Source organism: Pseudophryne corroboree, chromosome 6 (genome assembly GCF_028390025.1).
Source record: "Pseudophryne corroboree isolate aPseCor3 chromosome 6, aPseCor3.hap2, whole genome shotgun sequence".
NCBI lineage: Eukaryota > Metazoa > Chordata > Amphibia > Anura > Myobatrachidae > Pseudophryne > Pseudophryne corroboree.
Window position 1 is genome coordinate 265,173,006 of NC_086449.1, and position 20,777 is coordinate 265,193,782.

Genomic DNA, 20,777 nt, shown 5'->3' on the forward strand with positions numbered 1-20,777 from the left:
AAACTGCAAACTAGTCTAGAGATGTGCACTTGAAATTTTTCGGGTTTTGTGTTTTGGTTTTGGGTTCGGTTCCGCGGCCGTGTTTTGGGTTCGACCGCGTTTTGGCAAAACCTCACCGAATTTTTTTTGTCGGATTCGGGTGTGTTTTGGATTCGGGTGTTTTTTTTTTAAAACACTAAAAAACAGCTTAAATCATAGAATTTGGGGGTCATTTTGATCCCAAAGTATTATTAACCTCAAAAACCATAATTTCCACTCATTTTCAGTCTATTCTGAATACCTCACACCTCACAATATTATTTTTAGTCCTAAAATTTGCACCTAGGTCGCTGGATGACTAAGCTAAGCGACCCTAGTGGCCGACACAAACACCGTGCCCATCTAGGAGTGGCACTGCAGTGTCACGCAGGATGGCCCTTCCAAAAAACACTCCCCAAACAGCACATGACGCAAAGAAAAAAAGAGGCGCAATGAGGTAGCTGTGTGAGTAAGATAAGCGACCCTAGTGGCCGACACAAACACCGGGCCCATCTAGGAGTGGCACTGCAGTGTCACGCAGGATGGCCCTTCCAAAAAACCCTCCCCAAACAGCACATGACGCAAAGAAAAAAAGAGGCGCAATGAGGTAGCTGTGTGAGTAAGATAAGCGACCCTAGTGGCCGACACAAACACCGTGCCCATCTAGGAGTGGCACTGCAGTGTCACGCAGGATGGCCCTGCCAAAAAACACTCCCCAAACAGCACATGACGCAAAGAAAAAAAGAGGCGCAATGAGGTAGCTGTGTGAGTAAGATAAGCGACCCTAGTGGCCGACACAAACACCGTGCCCATCTAGGAGTGGCACTGCAGTGTCACGCAGGATGGCCCTTCCAAAAAACCCTCCCCAACAGCACATGACGCAAAGAAAAAAAGAGGCGCAATGAGGTAGCTGTGTGAGTAAGATAAGCGACCCTAGTGGCCGACACAAACACCGTGCCCATCTAGGAGTGGCACTGCAGTGTCACGCAGGATGGCCCTTCCAAAAAACCCTCCCCAAACAGCACATGACGCAAAGAAAAAAAGAGGCGCAATGAGGTAGCTGTGTGAGTAAGATAAGCGACCCTAGTGGCCGACACAAACACCGTGCCCATCTAGGAGTGGCACTGCAGTGTCACGCAGGATGGCCCTTCCAAAAAACCCTCCCCAAACAGCACATGACGCAAAGAAAAAAAGAGGCGCAATGAGGTAGCTGTGTGAGTAAGATAAGCGACCCTAGTGGCCGACACAAACACCGGGCCCATCTAGGAGTGGCACTGCAGTGTCACGCAGGATGGCCCTTCCAAAAAACCCTCCCCAAACAGCACATGACGCAAAGAAAAAAAGAGGCGCAATGAGGTAGCTGTGTGAGTAAGATAAGCGACCCTAGTGGCCGACACAAACACCGGGCCCATCTAGGAGTGGCACTGCAGTGTCACGCAGGATGGCCCTTCCAAAAAACATTCCACAAACAGCACATGACGCAAAGAAAAATTAAAGAAAAAAGAGGTGCAAGATGGAATTGTCCTTGGGCCCTCCCACCCACCCTTATGTTGTATAAACAGGACATGCACACTTTAACCAACCCATCATTTCAGTGACAGGGTCTGCCACACGACTGTGACTGAAATGACGGGTTGGTTTGGACCCCCACCAAAAAAGAAGCAATTAATCTCTCCTTGCACAAACTGGCTCTACAGAGGCAAGATGTCCACCTCATCATCATCCTCCGATATATCACCGTGTACATCCCCCTCCTCACAGATTATCAATTCGTCCCCACTGGAATCCACCATCTCAGCTCCCTGTGTACTTTGTGGAGGCAATTGCTGCTGGTCAATGTCTCCACGGAGGAATTGATTATAATTCATTTTAATGAACATCATCTTCTCCACATTTTCTGGATGTAACCTCGTACGCCGATTGCTGACAAGGTGAGCGGCGGCACTAAACACTCTTTCGGAGTACACACTTGTGGGAGGGCAACTTAGGTAGAATAAAGCCAGTTTGTGCAAGGGCCTCCAAATTGCCTCTTTTTCCTGCCAGTATAAGTACGGACTGTGTGACGTGCCTACTTGGATGCGGTCACTCATATAATCCTCCACCATTCTTTCAATGGTGAGAGAATCATATGCAGTGACAGTAGACGACATGTCCGTAATCGTTGTCAGGTCCTTCAGTCCGGACCAGATGTCAGCATCAGCAGTCGCTCCAGACTGCCCTGCATCACCGCCAGCGGGTGGGCTCGGAATTCTGAGCCTTTTCCTCGCACCCCCAGTTGCGGGAGAATGTGAAGGAGGAGATGTTGACAGGTCGCGTTCCGCTTGACTTGACAATTTTGTCACCAGCAGGTCTTTCAACCCCAGCAGACTTGTGTCTGCCGGAAAGAGAGATCCAAGGTAGGCTTTAAATCTAGGATCGAGCACGGTGGCCAAAATGTAGTGCTCTGATTTCAACAGATTGACCACCCGTGAATCCTTGTTAAGCGAATTAAGGGCTCCATCCACAAGTCCCACATGCCTAGCGGAATCGCTCCGTGTTAGCTCCTCCTTCAATGTCTCCAGCTTCTTCTGCAAAAGCCTGATGAGGGGAATGACCTGACTCAGGCTGGCAGTGTCTGAACTGACTTCACGTGTGGCAAGTTCAAAGGGCATCAGAACCTTGCACAACGTTGAAATCATTCTCCACTGCGCTTGAGACAGGTGCATTCCACCTCCTATATCGTGCTCAATTGTATAGGCTTGAATGGCCTTTTGCTGCTCCTCCAACCTCTGAAGCATATAGAGGGTTGAATTCCACCTCGTTACCACTTCTTGCTTCAGATGATGGCAGGGCAGGTTCAGTAGTTTTTGGTGGTGCTCCAGTCTTCTGTACGTGGTGCCTGTACGCCGAAAGTGTCCCGCAATTCTTCTGGCCACCGACAGCATCTCTTGCACGCCCCTGTCGTTTTTTAAAAAATTCTGCACCACCAAATTCAAGGTATGTGCAAAACATGGGACGTGCTGGAATTTGCCCATATTTAATGCACACACAATATTGCTGGCGTTGTCCGATGCCACAAATCCACAGGAGAGTCCAATTGGGGTAAGCCATTCCGCGATGATCTTCCTCAGTTGCCGTAAGAGGTTTTCAGCTGTGTGCGTATTCTGGAAAGCGGTGATACAAAGCGTAGCCTGCCTAGGTAAGAGTTGGCGTTTGCGAGATGCTGCTACTGGTGCCGCCGCTGCTGTTCTTGCGGCGGGAGTCCATACATCTACCCAGTGGGCTGTCACAGTCATATAGTCCTGACCCTGCCCTGCTCCACTTGTCCACATGTCCGTGGTTAAGTGGACATTGGGTACAACTGCATTTTTTAGGACACTGGTGAGTCTTTTTCTGACGTCCGTGTACATTCTCGGTATCGCCTGCCTAGAGAAGTGGAACCTAGATGGTATTTGGTAACGGGGGCACACTGCCTCAATAAATTGTCTAATTCCCTGTGAACTAACGGCGGATACCGGACGCACGTCTAACACCAACATAGTTGTCAAGGCCTCAGTTATCCGCTTTGCAGCAGGATGACTGCTGTGATATTTCATCTTCCTCGCAAAGGACTGTTGGACAGTCAATTGCTTACTGGAAGTAGTACAAGTGGGCTTACGACTTCCCCTCTGGGATGACCATCGACTCCCAGCAGCAACAACAGCAGCGCCAGCAGCAGTAGGCGTTACACGCAAGGATGCATCGGAGGAATCCCAGGCAGGAGAGGACTCGTCAGAATTGCCAGTGACATGGCCTGCAGGACTATTGGCATTCCTGGGGAAGGAGGAAATTGACACTGAGGGAGTTGGTGGGGTGGTTTGCGTGAGCTTGGTTACAAGAGGAAGGGATTTACTGGTCAGTGGACTGCTTCCGCTGTTGCCCAAAGTTTTTGAACTTGTCACTGACTTATTATGAATGCGCTGCAGGTGACGTATAAGGGAGGATGTTCCGAGGTGGTTAACGTCCTTACCCCTACTTATTACAGCTTGACAAAGGCAACACACGGCTTGACACCTGTTGTCCGCTTTTCTGTTGAAATACCTCCACACTGAAGAGCTGATTTTTTTGGTATTTTCACCAGGCATGTCAACGGCCATATTCCTCCCACGGACAACAGGTGTCTCCCCGGGTGCCTGACTTAAACAAACCACCTCACCATCAGAATCCTCCTGGTCAATTTCCTCCCCAGCGCCAGCAACACCCATATCCTCCTCATCCTGGTGTACTTCAACACTGACATCTTCAATCTGACTATCAGGAACTGGACTGCAGGTGCTCCTTCCAGCACTTGCAGGGGGCGTGCAAATGGTGGAAGGCGCATGCTCTTCACGTCCAGTGTTGGGAAGGTCAGGCATCGCAACCGACACAATTGGACTCTCCTTGTGGATTTGGGATTTCGAAGAACGCACAGTTCTTTGCGGTGCTTTTGCCAGCTTGAGTCTTTTCAGTTTTCTAGCGAGAGGCTGAGTGCTTCCATCCTCATGTGAAGCTGAACCACTAGCCATGAACATAGGCCAGGGCCTCAGCCGTTCCTTGCCACTCCGTGTGGTAAATGGCATATTGGCAAGTTTACGCTTCTCCTCCGACAATTTTATTTTAGGTTTTGGAGTCCTTTTTTTACTGATATTTGGTGTTTTGGATTTGACATGCTCTGTACTATGACATTGGGCATCGGCCTTGGCAGACGACGTTGCTGGCATTTCATCGTCTCGGCCATGACTAGTGGCAGCAGCTTCAGCACGAGGTGGAAGTGGATCTTGATCTTTCCCTAATTTTGGAACCTCAACATTTTTGTTCTCCATATTTTAATAGGCACAACTAAAAGGCACCTCAGGTAAACAATGGAGATGGATGGATACTAGTATACTTATGGATGGACTGCCGAGTGCCGACACAGAGGTAGCTACAGCCGTGGACTACCGTACTGTGTCTGCTGCTAATATAGACTGGATGATAATGAGATGAAATCAATATATATATATGTATGTATATATAATATCACTAGTACTGCAGCCGGACAGGTAGATAATATATTTATTAGGTAATGATGACTGATGACGGACCTGCTGGACACTGTCAGCTCAGCAGCACCGCAGACTGCTACAGTAAGCTACTATACTATAGTAGTATGTACAAAGAAGAAAGAAAAAAAAAAACCACGGGTAGGTGGTATACAATTATGGATGGACTGCCGAGTGCCGACACAGAGGTAGCTACAGCCGTGGACTAACGTACTGTGTCTGCTGCTAATATAGACTGGATGATTGATAATGAGATGAAATCAATATATATATATGTATGTATATATAATATCACTAGTACTGCAGCCGGACAGGTAGATAATATATTTATTAGGTAATGATGACTGATGACGGACCTGCTGGACACTGTCAGCTCAGCAGCACCGCAGACTGCTACAGTAAGCTACTATACTATACTAGTAGTATGTACAAAGAAGAAAGAAAAAAAAAAAACCACGGGTAGGTGGTATACAATTATGGATGGACTGCCGAGTGCCGACACAGAGGTAGCTACAGCCGTGGACTAACGTACTGTGTCTGCTGCTAATATAGACTGGATGATTGATAATGAGATGAAATCAATATATATATATGTATGTATATATAATATCACTAGTACTGCAGCCGGACAGGTAGATAATATATTTATTAGGTAATGATGACTGATGACGGACCTGCTGGACACTGTCAGCTCAGCAGCACCGCAGACTGCTACAGTAAGCTACTATACTCTATAGTAGTATGTACAAAGAAGAAAGAAAAAGAAAAAAACCACGGGTAGGTGGTATACAATTATGGATGGACTGCCGAGTGCCGACACAGAGGTAGCTACAGCCGTGGACTAACGTACTGTGTCTGCTGCTAATATAGAGTCTAGACTGGATGATAAATTATTGATAATGAGATGAAATCAATATAATATCACTAGTACTGCAGCCGGACAGGTACTATATATATTTATTATGTAATGACTGATGACGGACCTGCTGGACACTGTCAGGTCAGCACAGCACCGCAGACTGCTACAGTAAGCTACTATAGTAGTATGTATAAAGAAGAATGAAAAAAAAAAAAACCACGGGTAGGTGGTATACAATATTATATATATATATATATATATATATATATATATTATATACAATTATATATTAAACTGGTGGTGATTGATTATTAAACTGGTGGTCACTTCAGGTCACGTTGCAACTTGCAACTAGTACTCCGAGGCCTAAGCAGACAATCACAAAATATATTATTATACTGGTGGTCAGTGTGGTCACAACAATGGCAGTGTGGCACTGACTCTGGCAGCAAAAGTGTGCACTGTACGTTATATGTACTCCTGAGTCCTGCTCTCAGACTCTAACTGCTCCCCACTGTCAGTGTCTCCCCCACAAGTCAGATAATACACTTACAGTCACACTATCTATTATCTAATCTAGTATAAAATATCACTTCAGCAGCAAGTAGTATAGTAGTATACAGTATAGTAGTACTCCTCCTAATAATGCTCCCCAAAATACTGTGTCTCTCTCTTCTCTAAACGGAGAGGACGCCAGCCACGTCCTCTCCCTATGACTCTCAATGCACGTGTGAAAATGGCGGCGACGCGCGGCTCCTTATATAGAATCCGAGTCTCGCGATAGAATCCGAGCCTCGCGAGAATCCGACAGCGTGATGATGACGTTCGGGCGCGCTCGGGTTAGCCGAGCAAGGCGGGAAGATCCGAGCCTGCTCGGACCCGTGTAAAAAACCTGAAGTTCGGGTGGGTTCGGATTCAGAGGAACCGAACCCGCTCATCTCTACAAACTACCCCCTCCCATGCACTCTGTAGGACTGCCCTTTCCTCCACACACACTCAGACTGAAAACTGACTTCCCCACAACTCAGACACACACTAACTCAAGACTGTCACTTCCCCCACACAGACACACAGTAACTCCAGACTGTCACTTCCCCCACACAGACACACAATAACTCCAGACTGTCACTTCCCCCACACAGACACACAATAACTGCAGACTGTCACTGCCCCCACAGACACACAATAACTGCAGACTGTCAGTTCCCCCACACAGACACACAATGACGATGGGTGTCTCGGCTTTACAGCTCTGCCGAGCAGCTACTATGGCACTATACTGGAAACTACTGAGGAGGAAAGGGATCTAGGAGTCACTATTTCAGATGACTTAAAAGCAGGTAAGCAATGTAACAAGGCAATGAGGAAGGCTAGTCAGATGCTTGGCTGCATTGGGAGAGGAATCAGCAGCAGAAAGAAAGAAGTAATAATGCCACTGTATAGGTCATTAGTACGGCCTCATCTAGAATACTGTATTCAGTTCTGGAGGCCATATCTTCAAAAGGATATTAATACATTAGAAACTGTACAAAGGAGGGCAACTAAAATGGTGCATGGCCTACATCACAAAACATACCCAGAAAGACTAAGAAATCTCAATATGTATAGTTTGGAGCAGAGAAGGGAAAGGGGGGACATGATAGAAACTTTCAAATATATGAAGGGTTTTAACAAAGTCCAGGAGGGAAACATTCTCCAAATGAAGAGAAGCAATAGGACACGAGGACATGCACTGAGACAGGAGGGGGGGAGGTTCAGGGGAAATTTGCGGAAAAATTATTTCACAGAAAGGGTAGTGGACAAGTGGAATAGCCTCCCATCAGAGGTGGTAGAGGCTAAGACAGTAGAGCAATTTAAACATGCATGGGATAGACATAAGAATATCCTTACAAAGAAATAAGGATCAAATAAGGTTAGTGATAAAAAATAATATAAAAAAAAAAAAATAAAAAAAAAAATAAGGGGCAGACTAGATGGGCCAAGTGGTTCTTATCTGCCGACAAATTCTATGTTTCTATGTTTCTATGTTACTTGGTCAGGTTAGAACACGTTTGCTAAGTTCTACAAGTTCGATACTTTGGCCTCTGAGGACCTTTAGTTTGGTAAATCAATTCTGCATGAACCTCAGCACTCTCCCACCCGATTTGGGAGCTTTGGTACATCCCCATGGTACTAATGTGGACCCCAGTATCCTCTATGGACTACGAGAAAAGGATTTACCGGTAAGTAATTAAAATCCTATTTTTTTGTGTGCTTTCTGGATGCTGCTGCAACTTTGTCTTTTCTCTATTCCCTACTTTTGCCCACTTGTTTGCTGTCTTTCCATCTGTGCTATAAGTAAGCCTTTGCTGGCTATTGCCTGGTGGTGACCTCATAATCTAGTGATTTGATAATGGCCTTTACCCCACCCTCCACAATCAGCAATGTCTCGTGGAATGTAGAGGGTTTAAACTCCCCTATGAAGAGGAAGTGGGTGGTTACACATTTAAAATGTTTCAGCCTGATATTGTCCTCCTTCAGGAAACACATTGGGTTCTTACCAGCCCTCCACTTTGCAAGTGGCTTGGGTGGGTAAGTGTATAACTGCCTCTTACACTAAAAAAACTAGAGGGATAATGGTTCTCTTTAACAAAAAATAGGATTACGTCATCAACAATAAGCTTGTTGATCCAGGTGTTCGACTTTTGCTGCTTGATCTGCAACTAAATATGGAGAAATATATGATAATTAGGGGGGAATTAAAATGTTTGAAAAGTCCCAATAGAGCCCAACCATGATTTTTTCCTCTTCCCTTTCCAACTTACTGTTGCAAAGTGACAAACCAATCTTGGGGGTTGGGGGGGGGGGGGGGGGAGTGATCTTAATGCTATTGATGACCCTCGGTTAGATAACACACAAATACACATATACTGTCAAACACACATACATAGTGTGACACACAATGACATACATATACACATACATACACACAGTAAGACACACACACACACACACACACACACACACACACACACATACAGTCACGCACTTACACACACTGTATATATGACACAGTGAGGGTTAGGGATAGGCTGCAGGGGGGAGGGGGGTTAGGTTTAGGCTGCAGAAAGGGGGGTTAGATTTAGGCACCCACAGGGAGGGTTAGGCTGCGTGGGGGGGGGGGGGGGGGGGGGTTAGGTTTAGGCTGCGGTAAGGGAGGGTTAGGGGGCTAGGGTGGAAGGGTTAGCATTGGGATGCTGCGGTCAGAATTCTGATCACTGGCATCCCGAATGCAGGGATTTCAGCCTTATCCTGTATATGCATACAGTCACAGTCATAAACCTATACACATACAGTACAGTCACACACATATCACTTGTACATATATACATACTGTATAGATGGTGAATGTCCCCTCTCCTCCCTCCTACTTTACATCATCTCTAGTGATAAAGTCAAATTACATTTCTAACAATTATTTAAAATGCCAGTTCTAATATATACTGCGGATGCCAGGCGCATCTTATTACCATACATGATAAAAGTGTGCTGTACGTCGCAAACACTACATACCTTAAGAGAAAACAAGTACTCACACACATTGTCTGATTGAGGTCCAACGCTCATTGTATATATTTGATATTTAAAAGGGTATGTATATAATATAACACATGTACAGTATATATATGGTTACATAGTACATTTTCATAGGAAGCAATTGTTACAATTACGGCCAGCATACAATTACCATCTCCCTCAATGCACTTTATGCACTAATCGCTCCATTTCCTCCATCTTTAGCTCTCCCTCCTCACAGCAGCTGAGTATCAGCAAACCACAGCATCTCGATCAGCACCCAGGAAAAAAACAGGAAGCTCTTGTGTGTGGGATCAGCTATACACTGTGTCTGTTGGGGGTGTACAGGTCTTCTGTTATTGGTCCTGGGGAGGGAACTTTCTCATTCATAATGAGTCATTGGTCAGTGTGAGGGCTTTTGTTCAAGGTTGCGGGCCTCTGGTTTCCTGTCCACACATGCTCCTTTGAATATCCTTTTGTTCCAGTAAAAGTGACTTCAAATTCCTACATTTAATCATATCTACTCATTGCAATGTGCTACAATCTAACCACCAGTATCAAATTAACATACACATTCCTCCGATCATTTTGACACCAAGCACGACATGTCCATCTTGCTCCGCTCCAACAATACACATACATGACATTATACTCCATTATATAAATTTAAAACCTTATAATGTCTAGTGCTTGATATGTATAATTTATGTGCTGTATGAAATATGTGTTGAATATATCTTTGCGGCATGTCTGTGTAAATGCATATGTTAACATATATTGCTGTGCTCGCTGCGCGTATTCACAAGCATAGCGACTCATCTGTTTGGCGTTTGGATGTTCTCTCTATGTAATATTTTTGACTTCGACAGTCCACCCTTTGGCAGTAAACAATAACTGCCATAAATTATTAACATAAGAAAAATATTTCAAACAATAATCGTGACCTAGACACACGTATGTATTCATTTCAAATCAGACATTTGGCCATATTTGGGGAAGACAGGGAGGAGGACAAGACATCCTCTATATGCACTCAGCGGTCATGGGACCACTGGTTGGGTGTGGGATGACATTCAACCTATAGAGTATGCTGGGACAGTGCTATGGTCTATGATGTCTGATTTGAACGAATGTTTCACACATACATGTACCTACGCCTTTATACATTGATGTTCGGATTTCGATACAGGTTCTGCTGGGTAGAGGGAGAAAACACAAACAAATCGTGAAAGAGACATATAAAATTTCATGGTCTATATATTCCTATCATTCTCTGAACATTGTTTCCATTTCTGGAATGTATGCTAGGTCTGTTTCATCATTGAACAAAGGTTATTAGTAGTGTCCTTCCTAGATAACATAAACCTTCGAATTTCGGGGAGAGCCATTCATAAACCTTTCTTTCACATATGTTAATGAGCTCTTTATCTGCTATGTGTGAATAGCCATTGTCTGATTGTTCCTGATTACCTCCCAATTTCCTGATTTCCTGAAATTGGTGAGATTTAAACATACCAGGGATTTATCTATGGTACTGGTGGATCTTAAGACTAGGGGGTCTAGTTATATTATACTCTTTGTCCACCGGTCGCCTCCCCCTTTGTGTAATTTAAGTACCTCAGCTAACTCTAAAGAATATGGCACTAATCCTGCATCATTTTGGTCTTAGAGGTACGTTTGGTCTAAAACCTTACCCACTAGTGAGTTGTAATCACTCAATGGATGTCTGTCAAATGCGGCCTTATTGCTAGACTGACATCTCTGGATGCACTCATCTTCAATTATGGGGTCACAATAACTACAAAATACAGTATTCCTCAGACACTAGTGTTAGAGTGAAATTACTTTCTAATAAATATTTAAAATGCCAGCTCTAATATATACTGCGGACGCCACGCACATCTTATTACCATGTGCTATGAATGTGCGCTGTACGTCGCAAAACACTGCATCCCATAAGAGAAAACAATACACCCGCACATTATCTGAGTTCCAAAGCTCATTGATATATATATTTGTTATCAAAAGGATATGTATACAATATATCACATGTACAGTGTATATATATATATATATATTTACATGGTTACAATTTACACAGTAAGCAGTTATTACAAACTAATTCAAATACAGCCACAGCCAGCATACAATTACAATCTCCCTCAATGCACTTTATGCACTAATCACTCCAGTTCCTCCATCTTTAGCTCTGCCTCAACACCAGCTAATATCAGCAGAGTATCACCAACACACCATCGCACTCAGAGTCTGTTGGGGGCATACAGATCTCTCTGTTATTGGTCTAGGGGAGGGAACTTTCTCATTCATGATGAGTCATTGGTCAGTTCATATGCAAGCAACGTCCAGCCTTGATGGTGTAATTACAGGAGATAGCCACTGGTACCAAGCTGCAAGCATGCTGTCTTCCAGGAAGTTCATTGTTCTAATAAGAGTGACTTTAGCTTTCATACATTTAATCATATCTACTCATGGCAATGTGCTACGACCTAACCACAGGCACCAAATCAATCCACACATTAATCTGGTTACTTTGACACCAAGCACGACATGTCCATCTTGCTCCGCTCCAACAATACACATACATGACGTTATATTCCATTATATAATTTGAAACCTTATGTCTAGTGATTGATATGTTCAATTTATGTGCTGTATTGAAATATGTGTTGAATATATCTTTGTGGCATGTCTGTGTAAATGTGTATGTTACCATATATTGCTGTGCACGCTGTGCGTATTCGTAAGCATAGCGACTCATAATGTGTGGGGTTTGTAGGTTCTCTCTATGTAATATTTTTGACTTCGACATTAGCCTATCACGTTACCTCCAAACTCCGTAACTACTAGACCTTTCATTTTCTCTGGCTTTCACAAAACTCCTATAAAGAAATCACTCCTTTCTCCAGAACCAGTTCCAGTCCCACACTCGACTCCTCATGAAAAACCTCACAAAAATTGAATGTCCTGAAAAAATATGTCAACAGGAAAAAAAAGAAAGATAGAACAAGAAAATCTTGTCCATAGCAAATCAATTACAACGACTGGTCTTTCTGTAATCTTTTAGTACGCTCAGGTTGTGTTCAACAGTGCCACCTCTCAGTCTTCACGGAACAGACTTTCTGGTGATACTTCTGCAATCTCACTCCATTTACGAGTTCCTTCCGGACTACCGACTTTCCTGCGATGGGAATCGTGGACCCAAGTCTCTCTCTCTGCTACTTTCACTGGGATCGTGCTATCAACAAAACTTGGTACGGTCCTTCCCACCTGTCTATTAGGCAATCTGAGCGTAAGAACAATCACACAGTCTCTTGGTTCACAATCAAGACAGTTAGTATTTGGTATACCAGGAATCAACAGTTTCAAGTTCTTTTGTCAAGTTCTCAAATGCTGGGTCATCTCGATAAGGTACTGTACTGTAGCCTCATTGGTGTATTTCTGATCATTGTGCGGATCAATCATGACATGAGGTTGTCTTCCAAAAAACAAAAACAAAATAAAAATTTCGAAGAGGGTGATTCGTTAAGTGAGTATCTGGGAGTGGTTCCGATGCTACATAATACTAGTGGCAGTGTCTATGACCACAATAGTATCACTTTGCTCCTACTCCTAGGGGTACCATATCTACACACAAATTTCTGCACAATTTTCTTTGCGGTAAACACAGCAGCATCCGTGGCGGGACGGGAAATGCCTCTACCCAGTTTGAGAAAACATCAGTGCACACCAATACATAACAATAATTTCTAAAGGGTGTTAACTGTACGAAGTCGATTTGTATTACCTGAAAAGGTCCGTCTGTAGGAGGGATATGGAATGGCTCTGTTAGTACTACCTTACCAAATGTTCTTCCGCATGCAAGTAAGACAGGTCATTGCTTTCCTGCTTGCCTGAGAAGAGAACCCTGGTACACACCAGTAAGCTCTTACCAATTTGCACATACCTTCCTTACCCTAGGTGAGTCAGACCATTTGCCGCCTCAGCTAGGCTTGGGAGATACGTCCTGGGGGCCACTGGCTTACCTTGTTCATCTCTCCAGGGTCCTGAGGACTCCTGACCATACCCCTTTGCCTTCCAGACCTACTTTTCCTGTAGGGAACACAAATCTGTATCTTAATTTAACTGTTGTGTGTTTGCAATGTAGAGTACCATGAGCATAACTCAAAAAAAAGAAGAAAAAAAAAACATCTCCAGAGGAGAGAATGAAGAAGAAATATCAGGTCTGCGTTCACCCAACGGGCTGTCACTTATGTCTGGTCTTGTAGCAAAGGTCTGATTCAGATATTCCATACCATCATGCATATCAGAGTCTATACAAAATTTCCCTTCACCAGTATTCTCATCCTTCCTCCACCCTTTGTGCATGACAAGGCAAACTGCAGTAATATACTGGTGCCATCGTGCTGATGAGACATACCGGGTTCAGGCAGAACTTTGAAGGACCAATACGGCATGTGGTCTATGAACTATCAAATCATGTACCAATACTATGTCCCAGGTATTTGACCCTTGTCCTACACAACTGTAGTTTATCCCTTGATACCTGGTGTCCTGTTTGGTAGAGGCAATACAGAAACTGCTTTGTATCTGCCAGGGACGACTCAAATGAATCAGCGCTTAACAAGTCATCAACATATTTTATCAGCACCGACCCACTCTCAGGCTGAAAGGACTGTAAACAGTCATGCAGGGCTTGGGAGACAATACTCAGGCTGTCACTCGTAATCTTGGGAGAGTCAGGTCCATGTATTGTACCACCCTGTGTGAACGCAAAGATGAAGAGGAAAACTGTGAAGAAAAACAGAATAGAGGTTGGTAACAGATAAGTTTGTAGAGGTGGAGGGGATTTTATTAAAATGACAACCGGATTGGGCACTATGGGGAATTGATTAACTACTTGGTCTACCCCCCCTTAAAGCTTGTGCTTGCTGTGTCACTACTGGGACTACCTCAGCCATCAATCCAGTGTCCTGTCCATCCTAAGTTCAAAGGGAACCCGGTATCTGTGAGATAATTTCCTCTACCTGTGATGGACATGAATCTAGAACAGTGGAATGCAACATTATTCTTTGAGGGTATCTAACATACCTTGTACTTCCTGAGCAGGAGTACAATATATGTATTTCACATTTTACAAAATCTCTGTCGATTAAGTTAGTCAGGGTCCACTGCTGCTAGGAAAAAAAGTAAAGGGTTTAGCATCATAGAGGCCCAATCGTAACTTCTGCAGGTTTTGTCAAAGGGTAATGTTGCACTTCTCTCGTTCCTCCCATTTGCCGAATTAGTGTTTACCAGTGATCTTTATCCAGATGGAGAATTTTCTAGTACTGCAAAAAACAGCAACAAGTTTCTAGGTCATGTGAAGTATTCATTCAATCCTTCTCATCCAGTATTAAGGGTCTGTACATGGTCCAACAAACATTTCCGAGCTCATCTTGACTAGGGGCATTACTAGAAATGAATACTTCTTATGTGGTAACTAAAATAAATACCCGGGGGTTACCCTATCTCTGTCCGCTTTCCTACTGGCAAATACTAATGTGTGGACAGGATATTTTCCATTTATGACGTTACTTTTTTTTTTTTTTGCAGGGGGGGGGGGGGGTTACTATGTATGTACTCGAATGACTCCATACTTACCAGTTCCACTGGTCTCAGCCACTTCCCCTGCAGGCTACTGCTCCTCTTTTACTGGTTGGATACTCCTCTGAGTGCATGAAAAATGGCTGAAACCAGTCAGGTCACCTTCTCCTCCTAATTAAAACTTTGACATCCATTAGTACATATATAGGTCACATTTATATTTTTCATATTTTATTATTTTCTATAGTTTGTACGCTGGCCATAACTGCTTCCACGTCTACATATGGCGGTGTACTTGCTTTCTCTTTTTTTCTACTTGTTTATTGTTGCTACAAGTTCAAACAGTTATATTTCCGTTCTTGTCTTATATGACTTTGGTTAGACATACTACCTGCAATACCTCAGGATCAAAACTCACCAACTCTAGGAAATTATGCCTTATTCCCCGCAGTCATACATCTCCATTCATCACAAAAAGCCTCCGCGGGTGGACCATACTTCCCACACATTATCAACCGAGTTGACCCCCTGGGCCACAGCTCTCCAGCCTGAACCCTGGCTGCTGAATGCCTCCGCTTGTGCACTTGGCTCCCATTGCTGACTTTTTAAACACAATCCCCAAATGCACAATACTAGCAGACGGTGAAAGTCAACCTAGCGCTTTCACTCGCTCCTTCTCCGCTGGCCGTACCACGACTCACTCCAATAGTGACCACCGCGTACCCAGTAAGGATCCCTACTAGGCCCCTCTTCACTGTAAGTATTGACAGCAATAAATCAATATGCCACCTTTTTCAGTGGAGGTTAAAAATAAGCCTGATCTTTGTGGTTTCTTTCTACAGGAATTCCGCCTGGGAAACATCACCAAGCCATCCTATGGACTTCCACCCGGAATATTTCCTGAGAGAGAGTCAGCGAAAATTCTGGCTACTATACACAAATCACGTTTGCATATGCTTTACATGATGCGTATGATGAAGCAATTTATGCAAAAGAACGCAAATGGTATCACATTGCGCCGCGTATCGCACACACAAACATACGGTTCAATCGCACAGCGTATAGATACTTGTTATCTATCCGCCCTACGATCACTGGAGTCGAATTCACAAGCTGCGCTCCACAGCCGGAGCGTAACACAAAAACCTTAAACTTCAATTACTTCACAATCTATACTCTATCACGCTCCTGTGCAAGTTTCCTCACTACTTGCGTATTTGTCTTATAACGTAAGGTAGCTGGCCTCACGCCACTGAGCCTCTGCTAACTCAATGTCTCCGCAGGATCCCGACTTTCGGGGCTTAATATGTTCACTCCTACTTTCAGCTCACACAAATACACAGTGTTTTTCTGTACAGTACACTTTAAACAAAATATTATAATAATCTGCTTTTAAAATCGGATAGTTATTTGCTATTGTATAACTATATATTTTACCCCGCCTTAAATTGAACTGCTATTGTGTGGTTATAACTTGCACTCGCATCTTCACGCAACCTTGCGTAAACATGCGACCGTGCACTCTCCTGTACACTTTGCTCTCGTACCGTACCACGTGTACAACGTGCGTTAGCAACTCACTAATCTACACTATGGGGGTCATTCCGAGTTGTTCGCTCGCTAGCAGATTTTAGAAGCATTGCACAAGCTAGGCCGCCGCCCTCTGGGAGTGTATCTTAGCTTAGCAGAATTGCGAACGAAAGAGTAGCAGAATTGCGAATAGAAATTTCTTAGCAGTTTCTGAGTAGCTCGAGACTTACTCCTACACTGCGATCAGCTCAGCCCGTTTCGTTCCTGGTTTGACGTCACAAACACGCCCTCCGTTCGGTCAGCCACTCCCCTGTTTCTCCAGACACTCCCGCGTTTTATCCTGGCACGCCTGCGTTTTATCCGCACACACCCAGAAAACGGTCAGTTTCCGCCCAGAAACACCTACTTCCTGTCAATCTCACTCTGACAACTTCAACAATGAAAATTCTTTGTTCGGACGTGAGTAAATCTACTAAGTTTTGTGCTAAAATACTTAGCGCGTGCGCGCTGCGTACCAGGCGCATGTGCATTTTTGCCTTAATCGCTCCGTTGCGAAAATCGGCAACGAGCGAACAACTCGGAATGACCCCCTATATCACGATAAATGTGAGCAACAAAATACTACTGCTCACTAAAACAACACACACACACAATTGTTCCTTACACTCGCCGGAAGTCACCCTCAAAGGTAATCCTCTTTTGAGTGTATACCTAACGTTTAGGCTGGAACTGCATTTTGTGCTTTTATAATTACTCCCTTAACACAGTAATTCAAATATATATATAGCAAATAAATGTATCTGGTTTCACACAGATCTATAATGATATATATATATATACACACACACACACACACACACACACACACACACACACACACACACACACACGCCATTTGCTGCACTTCTTTGAGACCCTTCCCCCTTCATATGTATTCATAAACACACTGAATGACTGTTGTTTCTCTCAGAGCCTCTATAATGCATATTTGCATATCACAGATATTTGCCTTGCACTACTAGTAGTTAAGCAAGTTAATTAACATTTCAATGGCTATACTACTCTAGCAAACATGGAGTTAACAAGTCCTGAAAGAGGGAAAAAAAAGAAAAGACCCTTTTTTATATATCTGTGTGTAATTCCCTTACATCAAGTATTCATTTATCTCACCATTAACTCTCACTAGGCCCAATTGAAACTATTTGTAATTGACCATGGCATGGGTTAAATAAATTCATTGGTAACTTATAAATGGTGTTGGATATGTACATATATGTTGTTTCTTTGTGACAAAGGAAACTGATTGTTTTAACCAGACTGACAGTCAGCTGTTAGCTAAGTTGGATAGGGTGACCTTCAAAAAAAGGCTCCTCCCCCTCTCCCATCCATGTGCTTGAACAAGATGGTGGACAGGCCATGTGGCTAGCCCAAAATGGAGTACACCATGTGTCTAGCCCTTTGTCACAAAGAATTTACAATCTATACAAGCACCAAAAGTCACTTTAGGCCTGGGTTTAAAAGTATGCGAATTGGCTTCAGCATGCTAACACAGCTATATTATACCTATGCACCAACTTTTAAATGCTCTTTTAAATCTACTTAACAGATAAACAATCCAGTCTGACTCAAACACAATATGACTTATTTGAACTTTGTTTTGCAACAATAAAAATATGCTGTAGCATTTTAAATATTGTGAGAAACACATTGTCCCTTGAATTTCATATCAGCGCCTTACTGATAACACAAAAAAAAACAGCAAGTGATTCAGCAGTATGTAGCGATGCGTCCATCGTTAGCTGGTAGACCACAGCCGTGTTTGTACAGTGCATCAATAATAATGTGATATCCCAGACGAATACCCATCTGATAAAGTCAAAGTTAATTTCTAATAATTATTTCAAATGCCAGTTCTAATATATACTGCGGATGCCAGGCGCATCTTATTACCATATCAGATAAAAGTGCGCTGTACATCGCAAACACTACATCCCTTAAGAGAAAACAAGTACTCACACACATTGTCTGATTGAGGTCCAACGCTCATTGTATATATTTGATATTTAAAAGGGTATGTATATAATATAACACATGTACAGTATATATAAGGTTACAGACAGTAGCGGATCATGGTACAGGTACACGGTATTTTTTGCCCAGGGCACCGCCTTCTGGAGGGCACCACCGTCAGATCAGCTACTAGTGGTGCCCCCACCTCCACCCATGCCGGTACTGCTGTGCGGTGCACGATGCACCGTACGGCATTGTGGAATGGCACATAGACACTAGGGGTCATGATTGACCTCTAGTGTCTATGCGTTTCTATGGGAGAGACGTCATGATGTCTCTCCCATAGATCAGAGGAGCGGCGCCAGCGGCCAGAGACGGAGACAGAGGGCAGCGGGCAGCAGCGGTCAGGAATCTGGAACGGGGATGGTAAGTATTATTTTTTTATTTTTAAAAGCCACACAAACAGGGGCAATACTACTGGGGGCACAAACTGGGGCAATACAACTGGGGGCAAAAATGGGACAATACTACTGGGGGCAAAAACGGGGGCAGTACTATTGGGGGCACATTGACCATGCCCCATTATGAAGCAACGCCCCTATTTTTGCCCGGGGCGCCACAAGGGCTAGAACCGGCCCTGGTTACAGAGTACATTTTCATAGGAAGCAATTGTTACAATTACGGCCAGCATACAATTACCATCTCCCTCAATGCACTTTATGCACTAATCGCTCCATTTCCTCCATCTTTAGCTCTCCCTCCTCACAGCAGCTGAGTATCAGCAAACCACAGCATCTCGATCGGCACCCAGGAAAAAAACAGGAAGCTCTTGTGTGTGGGATCAGCTATACACTGTGTCTGTTGGGGGTGTACAGGTCTTCTGTTATTGGTCCTGGGGAGGGAACTTTCTCATTCATGATGAGTCATTGGTCAGTGTGAGGGCTTTTGTTCAAGGTTGCTGGCCTCTGGTTTCCTGTCCACACATGCTCCTTTGAATGTCCTTGTGTTCCAGTAAAAGTGACTTCAAATTCCTACATTTAATCATAACTACTCATTGCAATGTGCTACAATCTAACCATCGGTATCAAATTAACATACACATTTCTCTGATCATTTTGACACCAAGCACGACATGTCCATCTTGCTCTGCTCCAACAATACATATACATGACGTTATACTCCATTATATAAATTTAAAACCTTATAATGTCTAGTGCTTGATATGTATAATTTATGTGCTGTATGAAATATGTGTTGAATATATCTTTGCGGCATGTCTGTGTAAATGCGTATGTTACCATATATTGCTGTGCTCACTGCGCGTATTCACAAGCATAGTAACTCATCTGTTTGGAGTTTGGATGTTCTCTCTATGTAATATTTTTGACTTCGACACTTGGTAGGCAGGCACACCGGCCTCCTCCCCTCCTCTCACTTGCTGCTAGTAGTGCGCTGAAAGTGAAAGCACAGTAGCCCCGCCCCCCTGCTCTAACATGCTCCACATTTGCTGTTTTCCATGTTACTTACTGTAGAACATTCTGAGGATTTTACATGTTTATTTGACTCAGAAATGGCAGGACTCGGAGTACGTGGATGATAACCTTAAACGTTGGGCTGATTAGGTTTTAATCTCAGAGACTGCTCAAGCTGTCAGGACTGTTCTATCTCTTCTGCTTTATCCCCTTAAGTGTCTCTAGTCCCCCTCTGTATCACTGCATAGATGAGTATGATCTGCATTAGGTTATATTGTAATGAAAGGGTTAATATAAAAATAAAATAAAGAAAAGGATTCTAATCAGCACCGGATCGCTCAGCCTGGGCTCATACAGGAAAATTGGGGTGGGGGGTTTAATGATGTGGGTTCCCCCCTTTTTCTATAACCAGCTGAACCAGCTGGGAGGATAATGCTATATCGGGGAGACACACACCATGAAGTCCTCCAGCCATTACATTAACCATTCACAAACTGTTTAGCTCAGGCCTGGAATTCCTCAGGAAGTGGGACCCCCTCCAAATATAAGATCCCCGACCCCTCCCGAGGAACGCGTAGACCTGGACTGAAAGCCTGTAGTGGCATTGGGTGTGGGGTTAATGTTTAATTAATAGATAATATTGTTCTTTGCAGGTGCACTATAGGTTCCAGCAAGCCTGCCTCAGCATGC